This window comes from Diabrotica undecimpunctata, chromosome 1 (assembly GCF_040954645.1).
Source record: "Diabrotica undecimpunctata isolate CICGRU chromosome 1, icDiaUnde3, whole genome shotgun sequence".
Classification (NCBI taxonomy): domain Eukaryota; kingdom Metazoa; phylum Arthropoda; class Insecta; order Coleoptera; family Chrysomelidae; genus Diabrotica; species Diabrotica undecimpunctata.
This window is the reverse complement of record NC_092803.1, coordinates 29,878,210-29,895,469: the sequence shown is the minus strand read 5'-3', so window position 1 is coordinate 29,895,469 and position 17,260 is coordinate 29,878,210. Positions and strand designations below refer to the sequence as shown.

Here is a 17,260-nt window from a genome sequence, read left to right as displayed (position 1 = left end):
TCGTAGTATATTTCGAGCAACAATGTCCCTAAAAGTATTTACAAAAATTTCGCAAGTAATACATTTTGATAACAAAACTACTAAACACGATGGGAGACGTACTGATAAACTTGCTGCAATACGTGAAATTTGGGAAAAATGAGTGGAAAATCTACCAAAATTTTTTAACCCTGATGAAAATGTTACCGTCGACGAGCAATTAGTTGCCTTTAGAGGCTACTGTCCCTTTAAACAGTACATTCTAAGTAAACCAGAGAAATATGGCATGAAAATTTGGGCTTTATGTGACAGTATAAGTTCATATGCTCTAAAATTGTAGATCTAATAGGAAAGGAAGCAGGTGCTCCGCCGGAACGAAATCAGGGAATGCGTGTGGTGTGCTACTTGTGTAGTTATTTGAAAGGCCACAATATTACTTGTGATAACTTTTTACATCATACAATTTAGGACAACTTCTTCTAAAAAAAAATATAATGCTGGGGACTATAAGAAAAAATAAGCCAGAGCTTCCAGCACTAATTGCGAATAAAGAACTTCATAGTTCGTTTTTTCACTTCACGCAAGGTAGTACTGTTGTTAACTATATTCCTAAAAATAATAAAAATGTTATTCTTGTGAGTACTTTGCATCATGATAAGGCTATTAGTGACAGAAATGACAAAAACCCCCAAATTATTTTAGATTACAATTCCACTAAGGAAGCAGTCGATATTCTAGATCAGCTTGTTGGTACATAAATTTTTATTTATTTATATATATATATATATAAATTAATATATATATATATATATATATATATATATATATATATATGTATGTATTTATAATATGCTGGACATTTCTGCCTACAACGCGTTCGTTTTATGGACATTTATAAATCCCAAATGGAACACCAACAAACTTACAAAACGGCGAATTTTTCTTGAGGAATTGGGAATTTTGTTTGATTAACTATAATTTTTTGTTAATAAAGTTTTTTTTAGCACCATTAGCTTATTTTATTTCGATTAAGGACCGTAAACCATAGTTAAGTCATATTGACCCGAATAACACATTTGCATAGTTAACTCGAACGGTACAGCAAGGTTAAATTAAACAATTTCAAAACATAATTTATATTTAAATGGGAATAAGCCACAATTAAAGGTTAAAATACGTTTATTGACGTTTCAATTTCCACTTCGGAAATCGTTCTCAAAATACAAACATTAGTAAATTAAACAAATTTTGCTTTTTTTTTGCAACAAAAAGCAAAATTTGTTTAATTTACTAATGTTTGTATTTTGAGAACGATTTCCGAAGTGGAAATTGAAACGTCAATAAACGTAATTTAACCTTTAATTGTGGCTTATTCCCATTTAAATATAAATTAATTTAAAATGCCACAAGAAAATAGCTTCAGAACAATATTCAAAACATAAGTTAGAGATAAGTAAGTATAAGAATATTTTCTTTCTTAAGGCCGCGGCCGTTCCTCGCGATTCTGGGCATAGTTAAATTCCAATGTAAAAGTTTATATAAAATAACGCAAAAACTATGCCAGATATTGAGATGGTTCTTTTTTTATATGAAAGGTCTTAAAAAGTTCTAATACACTATTTGTTTCTAAATTAATAAATTGTTTAAACAATATTTTTTTTCAAATATTGTGAGTTAAAATAAACGTAAAAATTTTTTTTTTTTGAAAGCACTAGAGAATTTGACCCACTTTCCGAATCTATTTTATTTTTTAATATAAAGTGTATCACAAAATAGCTATTTGGTATAAACTTTTTAAAAAATATCAAAGTTCTGCTAAATGTAACTCTCTTTCGGCCAGCACAGGCTGTCCTTGTCGGTAGCTTCTGGATTCTCGCGGACAGGTCGGTAAGAAGTATACACCCTCTCGGGGGAGGGTTATAAATAATGTTGAATAACATTATTAGGGCTTATTCCGACTTTTGACAAACCAGTGTGTTTATTGTTTTTAACACTTTGACTCCTATGTGTATCATATATAATACGCAACAGGTACTCTCCCTGAGCCTATGTGTATGAATTTGATACACAAGAGTAGAACGCATTCAAGCGACTGTGTATGTGGTCCGAATGCAGTTGTAATGTATTTATACGTATATTATTATTCCTTTAGGCTGTGGTAACCAATTTTCAATGTTAGTTCGGTAATCCTAGCATACTAAAATCGGCAACATTGTAGATAAAATTTGGAGACACAAAATCGTCGAGTGGCATACCAGTTACTGTTAGACCTTTATTGTAGTCAGGTTTGTTTATGTACAATGTCTAAAAATAACAAGAGATACCTTTCTTTACACGAACTTGAGCATCTGGCTGAAAATCTTAGCGAAATAAGTGATTGTGAATTTGATGACTCAGATGTCGATCCATTATACATTGATATTTCCGATAGCAGTGAATACTCTTCAGATTGTGAACCACAAACAAAACGGCAGAAAGTGGAAATACTTACGGTAAGTTTATAGTTACGTATAAATTTCAAATGTTATATCTAATTTTAAAATATTTTAGGATGATAATGTTACAAGTCAACCTAGAATTCAAGATGAACAGTTAAAGTTGCAAATAAGCGAAAGTGAATCTGAAATTTAAGATCTAAATAATATAGATATGGTAAATCCTTATATAGGGAATTTACAGGCAAATGTTATATGAAACAATGTTGATGGAAATTTGAATACATTCCACGTTATACATGAAAATACTTCTTTTGGTACAGTTGTAGAAAGTAGGGAAAATGATACACCTTTAACATTTTATAGACTACTCCTAACAGACGAGATACTCGATATTTTAGTGCAGAAAATAAATCGATATGCCGAACAAAAAATTATTGATGCTATAAATCGTGAAAACGTTAAGACAAATTCATATCTCACTAACTGGAATGATACTAACAGAGAAGAAATATTAAAATTTTTGGGAATTTTGATATGGATGGGTTTTAATACAAAACCATGACTACGACATTACTGGAGCACTAATTTTATCCATCATTGCTCAATATACAAGACGACAAACATGTCGAGGTGTAGATTTTAGAATCATCCTGCTTGCTTCCATTTTTCAGATAATAAAGTTTGTTCTGAAGGCAGCAGATTGTTCAAAGTTGAACCATTGTTGCAGGCGTTCAATAGAAGTTGTCAATCTGCTTTGGTACCAGGCAAATACGTTTGCATTGATGAATCGATGATTCCCTTTAGAGGACGTTTGTCATTTTTACAGTACATACCTGGCAAACGTAATAAATATGGAGTAAAAGTTTTCAAACTCTGCGGAAAAGGCGGCTACACATATCACGCGAAAATTTATGGCGGAAAGCAAAAAAGACCAAAGGAACAATCACTAGCATCCCTAGTGGTCATGGAATTAATGCAACCTTTTCTACACTCAGGAAGAACTTTGGTTACAGACAATTTTTACACTAGTGTTAATTTGGCACACGAACTAAATGATAACAATATTCATCTAATTGGAACACTTCGTAAAAATAGGAAATACAATCCTAAGTCAGTGTTTGAAGCAAAGCTAAATAAAGGACATATGATGGCGCTACAGAGCAACACAAAAGTTATTGTAGGAAAATGGATCGACAACAGAGAGCTAACATTTTTGACTACAAAATCTTGTCCAGAAATGGACGACGTTCGTACAAAATCAGGCATAAAAAGAAAACCGTCTACAATAGTAGAATATAATTCTGTTTAATCTTACATTGACGTCTCTGATCAAAAAGCTTCCTACAGTAATCCCATCAGACGTTCTATAAAATGGTACCGGAAAGTAGGAGTAGAGTTATTGACAAATACAGCCGTAGTGAATGCTTTACTTCTGTACAACAAAGCTTTGAACAAAAAAATGGATGTAACACAATTTCGCGAAGAATTAGTGACTGCCATTTGTAAAGACAATAATGTTACAAACCCTCAACAAACACACCATAGACTGGAAGAATATGATAAAAGAGGACGATGTGTTATATGTTACACCACACTGGCAAAATCCTTTGGTCGCGCACATGCATCTAAGAATTCCAAACAGTGCAACACTAGGTGTACTGGCACTGAATGTAGAGAAAAAAAATTTATTTGTAACGTTAGTTTTTTAAAACACATAATGCATATTTAACATAATTTGTTTAGATGTTTGCTTATGTCATTTCGTAATAAAGTTTCATAAATAATTTGTATCAATTTCAATAAATATAGGCTATGGGTAATGACATTATGAAAAGTCGTCTAGGTGAACTGCGTGTATAAAAAATAAACACACCCTACCAACCACTTTTTAAATAAAAAAAAATGTCATTATATGAATTAACTCATACATATAGAGCATTTTATTAAAGAACATGAAAAAAAAGTGGTCAGGCTGTGACAACTTATGCGGATTAATAGTCCCAGAAGTTAAAGTGTTAAACATTTTCCTTCTAAATGTTTATACTATTTTTATAATAATACTATTGTTTCAGTATTTCATCATCATAAGTGGCTCGACAATCCGTTGTGGATCTTGGCCTGCTCACAAAGAAGTCGCCACTCCTGTCAATTCCTGGCAACTTCCCTCCATCTTCTAACCCCTAGAATCTGTAGGTCTTCTTCCACATCATCATTCCATCTCATTCGTGGTCGTCCTCTGCTTCTTGTGCCCTCTGGTTGTGAAAATGTTAATCTCTTCGTGTATTCGTGATCTGACATCCTAGCAATGTGTCCAGCCCATCTAAGTCTCTGCACTTTAACGAATTTCACAATATCTGGATCGGTGTATAACTGATACAGTTCAAAGTTGTATCTTCGACGCCATAGCCCATTTTCATTTACGGCCCCAAAAATCTTTCTAAGAATTTTTCTCTCAAAAATACCAAGAAGTCTTTTATCATTTTGAGATAAGATCCACGTTTCAGCCCCATATATCAAAACTGGTCTTATTAAGGTCCTGTATATATTAAGCTTTAGTGCACGTTTTATATTTTTATTTTTTAAATGTCTCCGGAGGCCGTGAACAGTTCTGTTTGCTATTGCCATGCGTCTTTTTATTTCGTGGCTTGTCGTGTTTGTTGCGTTTACTAGCGATCCAAGATATGTAAATTCTTTGACTTGCTCAAAGGTATGGTTGTTAATTTGAATTATTTCTTGGATATTTCGAGGGTTGTTAGAAACCAACATATATTTGGTTTTTTCCTCGTTTACCACAAGTCCTAATTCACTTGCTGCGTCCGCAAGCCTTGTAAAACACTGCACCATGTCTCTCATACTTCTGCCCACTATAACTATATCGTCAGCGAATGCGAGAATTTGTTTCAGTATTTGCTTATATGTATAATAATAATTTATTATGTAGAAACAGCGTAGAATTTTGGTCAATCAGCCAGTACATTTTTTTGTATTTCAATCAGAATTATTATTTTCTTTTCTTCTTTACATGAGCTCAGAGTAATACCCAAATATTTTGCAGTATTCGAATATGGAATTTCAATATTTATATTTATTGGACAATACCCAAATATTTTGGAAATACCAAATTATATTGTCGAAATAAAATAGGGTAATCAAATTTCTACATTTCTGAGAAAGGCTGATCCATTTCCTGCTATTCTCTTTGCTATTTCTATTGTTGACAAACAAATTTGTTCCATTTACATTTGTTGAAGTGAAAAACTCCAGAAAGTAATATAATTATAATTTTTTAGGAAAGCCATTATGTAGATGAAATTTCGAACACGGCACTTAAAAGTGAAGTTCATCCTTCAACGAGTGCATAAGTGAACCATTTTCTCATTATTTAGTAATTAATTTGGAATATAGGGAAGTAAATGTAGATCGAAAGCTTGAATTGTTTCGGGAAATTCAAACAAGCTTATATTTTTCTAAAACTTTTTTTGTTAGTTTATAAATATGTTAAAAGAAAAAGTTTTACTCACAGATTTCGCCGCTAATTATTTATTAATTGTTTAAACAATAACAATTTTTTACTATAAATAATTTTAAAAATATTGGTATTTTACTTTGATAAAAAACGTTTCTATTTTAATTTTGATTATGCTAAATTCCATCGCTAAAGTTCCCACCTCTACTAGTTTCATCTCGTTTCATTTTACAGAGTCTGATGTTTTTCTTCTTTTGCGTTATTCTGCCAGTTATTAGACGCTCATCACTGTATATAAAAGGTTTTTTGTGTAAAATTATTTTTCAACGGTCAAGTCAGTTTTTTTCTAAAATTTATATTTTCGAGGGTTTTTCAAAAAACAACTAATTTCGCAATTAATTTGTTTAATAAAAATGAAGCACCCACTTTTGGAGAAGAACTTTTTGATATGTTGTTTATTAAACACTTCTTAATGAAATTACAAAAAGTTCTATCTTGTTTGAATTTTTCCGTAAGAAAAAAACCATTGACTCTCTTAATAACAAAATTGCTTTTTTGTAGGCATGGCCAAGTGGATTCTCGAATTCGAACAGAAGGCGTTTCTAAAGAGTTTCAGATTCTTGAAAAATCAGGGCAAATGGAAACTTTGTAAGTAAAATATATTTTCGACAGAGTTGGAGCATAAACATTTTATTTTTAGGTCATCTTCTAAAATTTGTGGAAGAAGAATTATAGACATCTGTCATTTTTTTAAAGCTCTGCTAAGTTTTACATAGTGTGGACTATTTTTTTGTGATGGTAGCACAGTAGAGCTGTTAAAAGAAACCAGAAAGGTATTGGAATCAACTTTTTTATTTCAATGTAATATCTGCAAATCGACTGTGGAAGTTTTAACGGATGATCCACATTTGCAACAGACTCCAATCAATACTGCTGCTGTAACTGGAGTGATATCGGTTAGGTTAGGATATTTCAATTTAAAATAATTGTGTTCGACCCTTAATATGCCAGTGATGTCAAAGAGCATCTACAAAAAAAACAGAAGAGAAGCTCATGGACAGTTTCTATAATACAGCCATGGAGTTGATGTTAGCTGCTGGAAAAGAGGAAGAAAGTCTGGGACGAGAATGGGGTGACGTTGATCCAGAAGACAACAAAGCTGTTATTAGTGTAATAGCTGATGGTGCATGGGCAAGAAGATCAAATAAATCTGTATTTTCGGCCAATTCGGGTGTGGCTTGTATTATCGGAAAAAGAACTGGTAAGCTATTGTACTTAGGCGTAAAAAACAATTATTTTTGTGTGTGTGCGTCAAAAAATCCTATTACTCCACACGTATGTTACAAAAATTATAACGGTACTTCGACTGCGATGGAAAGTGCAATTGTTGTAGAAGCTTTTAAACAGAGCATACAAATGCACAACTTAAGATATAAATATTTTATTGATGATGGCGACAGCAGTACATACAAAATAATATGTAAAGCCAAGCCTTACGGCAATAACTTTTTTATTGAGAAAATCGAGTGCAAAAACCATTTGTTATGTATGTTTTGTCAATCGATTAAGAGAACAGTCTTCAAAAAAACTTTAGTTTTTCACTTCCATATACTTTAGTATTTTGTAAACCAAACTGTAATCTACGTTAAAAGCTAATTTGTCAGTAAAGAAAATAACAAAAGAAAATATAAGACATAAAAAAAAACGAATTCAGCAGTACTGTGACCTCAAAATATCTTGTTATACATTATTTTGTCATAAAATTTGATAAAAGTTTGTCTTCGATTTGATTGTTATGATTTACAGGACGATTATTTGTTATAGTTTGTTTCACAAAAAATGGTTGAGTGCTTAATGGTTACCTGAGTTGATCTTATTGTGTATACAAGAGTCTCTCAATAAACTACCGAAGTACACAGGGTCGCACTTCAGAAAGTTTATTATTTAATATATTTCATTGGTAGTTGTGTAATACACGATTATAAAAATTTATTAAATTATTTCATATGGTATTTTCAGGTTGTTCAAGTGAATATACTTGATAATTTAACAATTTTTAACATGAAGAAAGTAGTTTTTTTGTTACACGTGAATAATTGTAGTATATGGATCTAAATTCAGAAAGGTACTTTTCTTCACACTTTTTACAGGCTTAGGACAGTCAGCAAAAAACTGGCGTGTTTAAAAGTTTTTGCTCTTCCTAATCGGATATCTTTAAAAATGTACAGTAATAATAGTTCTATTTACAGTATATACATACAAATGAATACATAATGTACAAAAAATAGAGGAATTGAAAAAAAAAAATATAGAAAAATATATACAACAATTGGTTTAATTATGTGATTCAAAGTAACATATGAATTTTCTACGTTTATTATATGGCGTACTGAATTTTTCCAACTTTCTGGGGAGATATCATCAACACATTTCTTTAATAATTCGACTACACTACCACTTAAAGTCAGAGAAACATTTTGTGACCTCACATTTGACTTTAGTTGGTGCCACATATGCTCTATGGGATTAAATAAACAATAGTAGGGCGGAAGCCGTAACACTGTATGTCCCATGTCCTCGGCCAATGCGTCACAATCATATACTTTTATAATACAAAATGATTTTAACACTTCTAACAGTTCATTTTTTAAATAACTTTCTTCAAAATATATATCGTTTTTAACAGGTAGTTTTGAATTTCAATTTTCGTGTTATTTGCACTTGGAGACTTATGTAATTGACGACTGTGATAACTTGCATTGTCCATTACTATCACACTATTTTGAGGAAGGTTAGGTATAAGACAATTCTTAAACCATTGCTCAAAAAGCTCTGCCGTTGTATCCTCATGGTAGTCCACGCAGGAGTCTTTAATGTTCTTTGCAGAAAGCCATAAGGCATTTGGGACCCAACCATTTTCTGATCCTTCATGTAAAATTGTTATTCTTTTCCCTTTGTTTGATGGAGCTTTTGTTTGACACCTGTTAGAAGAATTGGACCATCCTTTGGATGGTGTTTCATGAGTGTCAAACCATGTCTCGTCCAGATAAATTATTGGTCGACCTTCTGTACGGTACTTTCTTATGGAAGTTATATATTCAGTACGCCACTTTTGTAAACGATGGGACTCCATAAGCACTTGCCTTTTGTCAATTTTACGATATCTGAAGCCCATTTTAGACAAAAATCCTTCAAAGACTAATGCGGCTACAGTTTATTTGTGTATCATCATTAGTAAGCCGTTGTTTTAAAGCATCTAATGTAGGTATCCGTTGCTCTTCGTACATTGTGTAAATTTTTCGTCTTATTAAGTTCTTATCACTTTCGTCAATACATTTGGTAGAACCGGCATCCTTACGCTTCCTTCTTGACTTAATGGAATTTGATGTAATTCTTTTCACTGTGGTTAAAGGTATTTTTGTTAAATCAGATATTTCAGTGGCAGCAGTATTAGCAGTAAGTCCTCTTGAAAGTAAAGCACTATATATTGTTTTTACGATTTCTCTAGCGTCAGCAGATAAATGCTTTTTGCTGGAAGGAACAGTGAAAGAAGCACTATCAATGTTTTTCCACGGACGCCACATAATGCTGTTTTATAGGTATAAATAGGTATAACACTGGTAACACTTGTAACACTTTCAAGTAAATAAAACAAAATGTATATTTAAAAATTTCTTATCCATTTTAAATACTTTTACAAATTATACAGAATAGAGGGAACCTGTATAATTATTCCAGGAAATACTTAACAATCATCAAATTTATTGTGGTCATCAAAAGATCAACCATTAATAGTAAAACTCACTGTTGAAATGTTTACAACTTTATGAAATAAAATGTATTCTAATCGTTTTTATAATTTTATACGATTTTTTAATCGTTTTTATATTACCAGGAATTTATTATATGTACAAACAAGATAACGACACTCCACAGTAGCTTCAATTTTACCTGAATACTAACCTGCTCAACTAATGTTGACTACGCTGGGGTACTTGCGGTCGGGTTTTATTGCAATCATTAAGCACTCAACCATTTTTCGTGAAATAAACTATACCTGTATGTACCTTTGCTAAGTTGTGAATTAATTATTCAATAAATAATATTACTCTGGTATACTCGTATTATTCTAATTACCCCATAACCGCACTTAATAGAAGACCGCCCGCTCGCTTTATTGTACAGACCCAAGACTTTTCACTACAGAGGGTGGGTGTCCTGGTTGTTAGTAGGTATAAAGCTCAACTCTAGTACAAGATAACGTTTAGAATATTCTTGAATGGATTTTGTTTTCGTAAAGAAAGATATTTTTGAAATAGAGATTCTACTGAATTTAACTGTTAGGATTTTCGAGGATAAACAGAAACACTAAAAAAACAGTAAAACCTTTAGACATATAAACTTTTCTATATATATTTAGGGATTCTACAGTATTCACTGCCTTCCCTCGTTCAACCGTTTCCATCTCTCTCTGTTGTTCCATTCTCCATCGTTTAGTCCTCTCTTACTCATGGCGTCGTCTACTTCGTAAACTTTTCTCTACTTTAAAATAAACTTCTAACCACAAATTTGCTTTCCAACGTTCTCTCTGAACCAATCACAGTCTAGCATTTTCAAACAACCCAAAATATTATTTCTGTCCTTTCTATGGGATATCCCAATTTTATTTTTATTTTTCCCTTTGGCAATCAACAAAATCGCTTTACATAAATTAAAACTTTTCCTCTTGTCGGCTTCCGAAAAGAAAATAGTTAGTAGTTTGGACTTTCGAAACCATTGTTTACCTTACTTTGTTCGTCGAATTCTTTTAAAACAAAATCATTCTAATCCTACTTAAATTTACTTTCTAACTGATGTCTTAATCTATATTTTGATTACAATCTAATATTTGTTCTTTGTATGCACAAACCACTTTTACCAAAAAGAATCTTTTAATATGAACTGATCACTTGCTTACATCTAGAAGTACATTCTTTGTCAAAAGATTGTACTTTTTTGTCTTCGCCAGATTCTTTGTACAGTGTACAAATGAAATAATAACGAAAGTTTGACCTTTATAGTAGTCATGAGGTACCGAATAAATCAGCAACTTAAATACCTACCTTTTATTTCATAAAATTTAAGTCGGTTCCACTAAATTTGCAGATGTGTGTATATATTTTCATCATATAAATTGCTTTCTTCTTATTACTTTTTTTTAATAATTCCTGGTTTACAATTATAGTCACAAAAACCGTATCTTATGCTTATCCACCATGTATGCAGTCAAAATATGACACGAAAATTCATTTTTGCTCCAGTTGAATTCACAAAAGTTATCACCGGATTCTCTTTTTATCTAAAGGTTTCCTATTCTCATACATTTTTATTAATACTTACTTCGCTGTCTTTTTCAGTTTGAATAAACTTGCTGGATGTGAAAAAATGTGAAAATTATCTGTTAGCTTGAATATTCAATTTTTATAACATTTTTCATGACATTTAATTATGAAAATTTTTGTTAAAACTATGCTCCCTTATTACAGTATTTCTTTTCGTTTTAAGGGTCAAGCGAATTCTCATATACATTTAATAACAAATATTATGATTATTTATAAATACAAAATTACAAAATTATTGCAAATAAAATACATTCTTTGACGTTAACAAGGTTTGGTTTAACATAAATCTAGGGTATTTAGGGAAATGGGAATAAAAGTGTACCACATTGTTTTAAATAGCAATTAATGACCTTCATGCAAATTCCAAAAGAACTACTTAGGTATAGTTACATGAAAACGAACTGATAAAGTTACTAGCGCAAAGCTTCATACTGTGTTTTATTTTCTTTTAATAATTTAATGACTTAGTCTTAGACTTAGTTAATTTAAAAAAATTTATTAAAAATCCTTTATAAAAGGTATATAATTGAAAAACTCAATTAGGCTATATCACAAAACGTTTTCGGAATCAATATTCCATCATCAGTGCACTAGGTATACATGTATCGAGCCACTTAATCTATTTATCTATACAGCCCTTGCTGTCCAATTTTGGACATAGGCCTCCTCTTCCTACTTCCACGTCTCTCTATTGTAGGCAGTTGACCATCTCATTTGTGGCTTTCCTCTTTTTAGTTTGTAACTATATGGTCTCCAGTATATAATCATCTTATTCCATTTGTCGTCTTTCTGTCTTATGGTATGTCCAGCGAACTTCCACTTAAGTTTTGCTATCTGCGTTAATACATCGGTCACTTTTGTTTTGTTGCGGATCCAAGTATTTCTTTTCTTGTCTGATAGCCTGATGTTCAGCATTTGCCTTTCCATGGCTCTTTGGGTCTTTGCTATTTTTTCCATGTTTTCCTTTGTAAACGTCCAAGTTTGAGAACCGTACGTGAGAACAGGAAGTATACATTGGTTAAAGACCCTTGTTTTTAAATATTGGGAGTATTTTCTATTTTTTAGTATATAGGAAAGTTTTTCGAAGGATACCCAAGCCAACCGTATCCTTCTCTTTATTTCTCCGGTCTGCTTTTCTTTATTTAATTTAACTAGTTGCCCCAAATATTCATATTCTTTTACTTGTTCTATAGTTGTTTGTGCAATTGTAATTATTAATTCTTCTGGTTGTTTGGTCATAATTTTCGTTTTATTATAATTCATTTACAGACTTTTATTGACCGGTTTTAGAAAAGGATTCAGTACAAGCGACCATCTGCTTACGATAAAAATATTAATTGAACGAACAGCCAACGAATACCAAATCCCAATGTATATGGCATTTGTATACTTTGAAAAAGCATTCGATAAGGTGGAACATTGGGCAGTAAAGAATTCTTTACAAAATGGGAGAATAGACTATAGATATACGGACTTAATTTCCAATATGTATGATCAAGCAACGACATCCATCAAAATAGTTGAACAAACGGAGCCCATTAAGATACGGCGAGGACTCAGACAGGGTGACACTATATCACCCAAACTTTTTTTTCCCTAAGTTAATGGCACTGGCAAAGCCAAAAGGCCAGTCATGCAATCAAGCTTTGTAAGACGTTATGAGAAAATTACAATGGGAAAAACAGGGTATTAACATAAATGGCCAATACTTGAATCACTTGAGATATGCAGACAACATTGTATTAATAACAGATAAAAGGGAAGAATTGCAAAATATGACGGATGAATTAAATAACCACTAGTTTTTGTGGGTAAAAACCCGTAAAAAATTGTTTGTTTAAATTTAGTTTACATTGTATGGTATTAAATATTATGATGTTAAAGTTACCAGTGGATTTGGTAACATGGTATGTTACCAAATCCACTGGTAGCTTTAACATCATAATATTTAATACCATACAATGTAAACTAAATTTAAACAAACAATTTTTAACGGGTTTTTACCCACATATTGAGTGGCTCAATAAATAATTGCAAGTTGCAGAAAATCTTTATATAGGGTCGGACAAAAGTATTAAAATGTTTGGGAAAAGTAAAAGGATTTTAAAATACTCGAAATAGGACTTATTATATTTATACTTGATATATTTTCTTATAACTCGGTGGACTTATTCAATGGGGGCATCTTTTGCTCTAAATTCAAACTGATTGAAACAAACTGAGGAATTATTTGATATTGGTTATTTTTTCTCTACACGTAATTTTCCTAGTAACTTTGCCTTAACAGGGAGTAGGCTAATAGATATAAAGGATGTTGTTAGCTTAGCAGGTTTTCCTGGCGTAGAGACTAGTATAATTTGGGCTACCTTCCACAAAATTGGAAAGTACCCAGTGCTTAACACGTTAAACGCCACGAAAAGCAAGTATGCATCTCATACACTGAACTTACTTAGGCCACGAGAAGCACCGTTGTATATCATACCCTTAGTATTTCAGGCTGTGTAGTACAACCGTGTTTCACAATACGAATTCATTTATATAAAATACATTTTCTCAGTAACCTAATAAACTTTTATTTTTATTATAAACTCCTTTTTAGGATACTGGTGTTTACCAATAAAACAATATTTTATTATAAAGCTACACAGCAGATTAACACATGACCGTCTTATTGTGAATACTCCCAAGCTTAATGTGAAATTTGTAAAGTATCCATATGTAGTATTATAATATCCCACATATTTAGTAGAATGGCACAAATATGACTTCTCGTCAAATCCACATGAACTCTGCCACAACTCTACCAGTGATAATGTAAAGAACTTTTTACGCGACGCAGTAAATGGCTAACTTATAAACAATATTAGATATGCAAACGATACAGTGTTGCTGGCAGATAGTGCGCAGAGGCTTTTAAGGATGATGGATAACGCTGTAGAAACATGTATCAAATACGACCTAAAACTAAATTGCTACTAGTTCAAACTACAGGGGGCTAAGTGTCATAAATTCACTCCCAAGACTGTATGGAAAAATAATAAAAAACAAAATTGAAAAAGAGATGACAGATGTTGAAGAACAGAATGGCTTTCGTGCAGGTAGATCCTGTATGGACAGTATATTCTCTCTAAAGCAAGTTATCGAGAAAATATTAGCCCACAACCTTTCAACTCATATAGTTTTTATAGATCTGGCAAAGGCATACGATAGTGTATCACTTTCAATGCTTTGGGTAGCAATGGAAAAACAAGGAATAAGCAAAAAAAATATACAAGCAGTACAACAGCTCTACAAAAATATGACGGCAAACATTAAAACTGGAAATAAATTAACTAGAGAAATTCCTATTAGTAAGGGCCTAAAGCAAGGCTGCTGCATAGCACCTACACTCTTCAAAATATATCTAAATGAGGTACTCTCAGTGTGAAGAAGAAAGTGCTGCAATATGGTCATCACAATCGAAGATGATAGATTGTACACGATACACTTCGTTGACGACCAAGCCATTCTAGCTGAAGACGAGAGTGATGTAGGCTACATGCTTAGAAAACTGGAAGATGAGTATACCAAATGGGGCCTCACAATTAATATACAAAAAACTGAGTACTTAGTTGTAGGAGAAAAACCAGAAAGCCTACAAATCGAAACGGGAACTATAAAACCAAAAGACAATTTTAAATACTTGGGAGTCCAAATAACATCAAAAGCAGGAAGAAGCAAATAAATACATTCCAGGATTGGCCAAGCAAGATCAGCCACCAGACAGCTACACGGACTACTATGGAATAAAAAAATAACAAAAGAAAATAAAAGAAGAATCTATAAAACAACAATAGAAAGTATTGGGCTGTACGGCGCCGAACTCTGGGAAATAAACCAAAGAAACAAATCCAAAATTAAGGCCATGGAAATGAACTACTGAAGACGATGTTGCCAGCTCACTAGACATGATAGGGTGAGAAACGAAGATATTCGGAGAGAAATGGAAATCTAGACATAATAGACATAATAGACATAATAGACACAATCGAAGCCAAAAGACTTAACTGGTATGGACACCTTCAGAGAATGCCTGAAAATAGATGGCAAAAAAAAATAGAAGAATGGACTCCGCCAACTAGAAGAAAACGAGGTAGACCAAGACGATCCTGGAGAGACGATGTCGACGATTCAATAACCGCCAGAGATCTAACAACTGAAGATTGCTTCGACAGAAAACGCTGGAAATTAGGATGCGAGAAGTGGCGCCAGCTGTAGAAGACTCGCTTAGTATATTATATACTAACTTGCTACTAAAAACTAAATAAGAAGAAAAAAATACTGATCATTAGTAAGAATAACAATATATACATCCAAATTACAATAGGCGATACACCGTTAGAAAGAGTGGAAACAATATGCATACTATTTGGGCAGCAATATTAAGGATACTGGGGATTACAGCTACGAAATATAAACTCGTTTTGAAAAAGCCAGAAGCTCTTTCAACAGCCTTAAGAAAATTCGCAGCAACTTATCTTTAAGTATCAATATACGCATAAGAGTTCTTAGATGTTACGTCTTTAGTGTCCTTCTCTATGGTGTAGAAAGCTGAAGCCTTACAGAAGATGCCATAAAACGATTAGAGCAATTTTACTAATTATTGAACATTGAACTATTTTCCAGAGGCTGAGAAAAGACGAAATTATTAACACCGTAAAGAACAGAAAATTTTCTTACTTTGGCCACACCATTCGTAATAATAAATACCAACTACTACAGTTGAATCTACAAGGCAAGATTGAGGGTAAGAGAGGCCCTGGACGTAGACGTGTATCCTGGCTGGACAATATTAGGCAGTGGACTGGTCTAATGTCAACTGATTTATTTCGAGCTGTTGTGAATAGAATAAGATGGGTTAATGTGGTCGCTAACATTTCTATAAGATAGGCCCATTTAGAAGAAGAAGTAAATTTCATGTAACCTTCTGACTAAGGTCTAGTTTAAGGGTTTTCAGGTCGCTCAAATGTGGTTAACAATATTTAAAGATCAATTACGTAGCCAGAAACGACGGCTTTATGTGCCCTCCGAATCACAATGGCGGCTAATTTAAATAAGAAATTGGAAAAATATCATTGCCGAAAATCAAACCCGTGCTCTTGTCAATCAAACACTTGTTAAACCAGTTACATAGCCACTGCGATACAGTCGCGACACAAGATTCCTGTATCGTATATAAATTATATTGTATTTTTGTCATATTATATCATTGTAATATATGGTTCCACTGCTAATAACATTTATGGTTGATGCAGATATTAAAGAAAATTAAATTTCCTTACTTGCAAGATTACTGATGCATAATTTGCAGCTATGGAAACTGCATTTTTCAAAGAGTTTTCATATGTGTACATTTTTCGAGGCACAGAAATATATATGATTTTACAAAATATTGCTTACTTGCAACGAACTGATTTATATTAGATACGTGTTTTTAAAATAGGTAAAGAGGTTTCAGAATTCTTTTATACAGCGTGTTAAAAAGTAACTTGCTGATATTTCGACACAAAAATTTTGACAGTCGTTGACGGAGGCTAAAAATTCTTACCACGTATTATTAATATATAAAATAATTTTACTGTTATCTTCTTCTGTAACCTAAAAAACATATTGGTCGTAGTAAAAATTGTACGAGATTTTGCGCGACTGTATTGTCATCGAATGCCATAGTCTGTGGACTAGTACGCATTTCGATGCGCATCGCCCCGCCTCGAATTTTCCCATTGGTTTTTGACCTGGAAATCCCTATTGATCGCTCGAACAGCGCATATAAATATTGGCGATTTTCAGGTCAGCCAGGTCAGTACCTCACGGGCTCTCCTAGAGCTTAGTGCTCTCGGGGCTCTGCTTCCTGCATTTATTTTCCATACTCTGTGGCTGAGAATTGTTTCAACTTAACTTGGTGTTTTTATTTCGACGAAGAAATTGTCATGTAAGAAATATCTTGCCTTTTTCAA

The 17,260-nt window shown here is 32.7% G+C and overlaps 1 protein-coding gene across 1 annotated transcript in view; it reads right to left on the bottom strand.

The window, feature by feature from the left end:
- The window catches only part of LOC140435780 (adipokinetic hormone/corazonin-related peptide receptor variant I-like), a 378,597-nt gene that overhangs the window by 35,218 nt on the left and 326,119 nt on the right, over window positions 1–17,260 (bottom strand). The window lies entirely within an intron of this gene.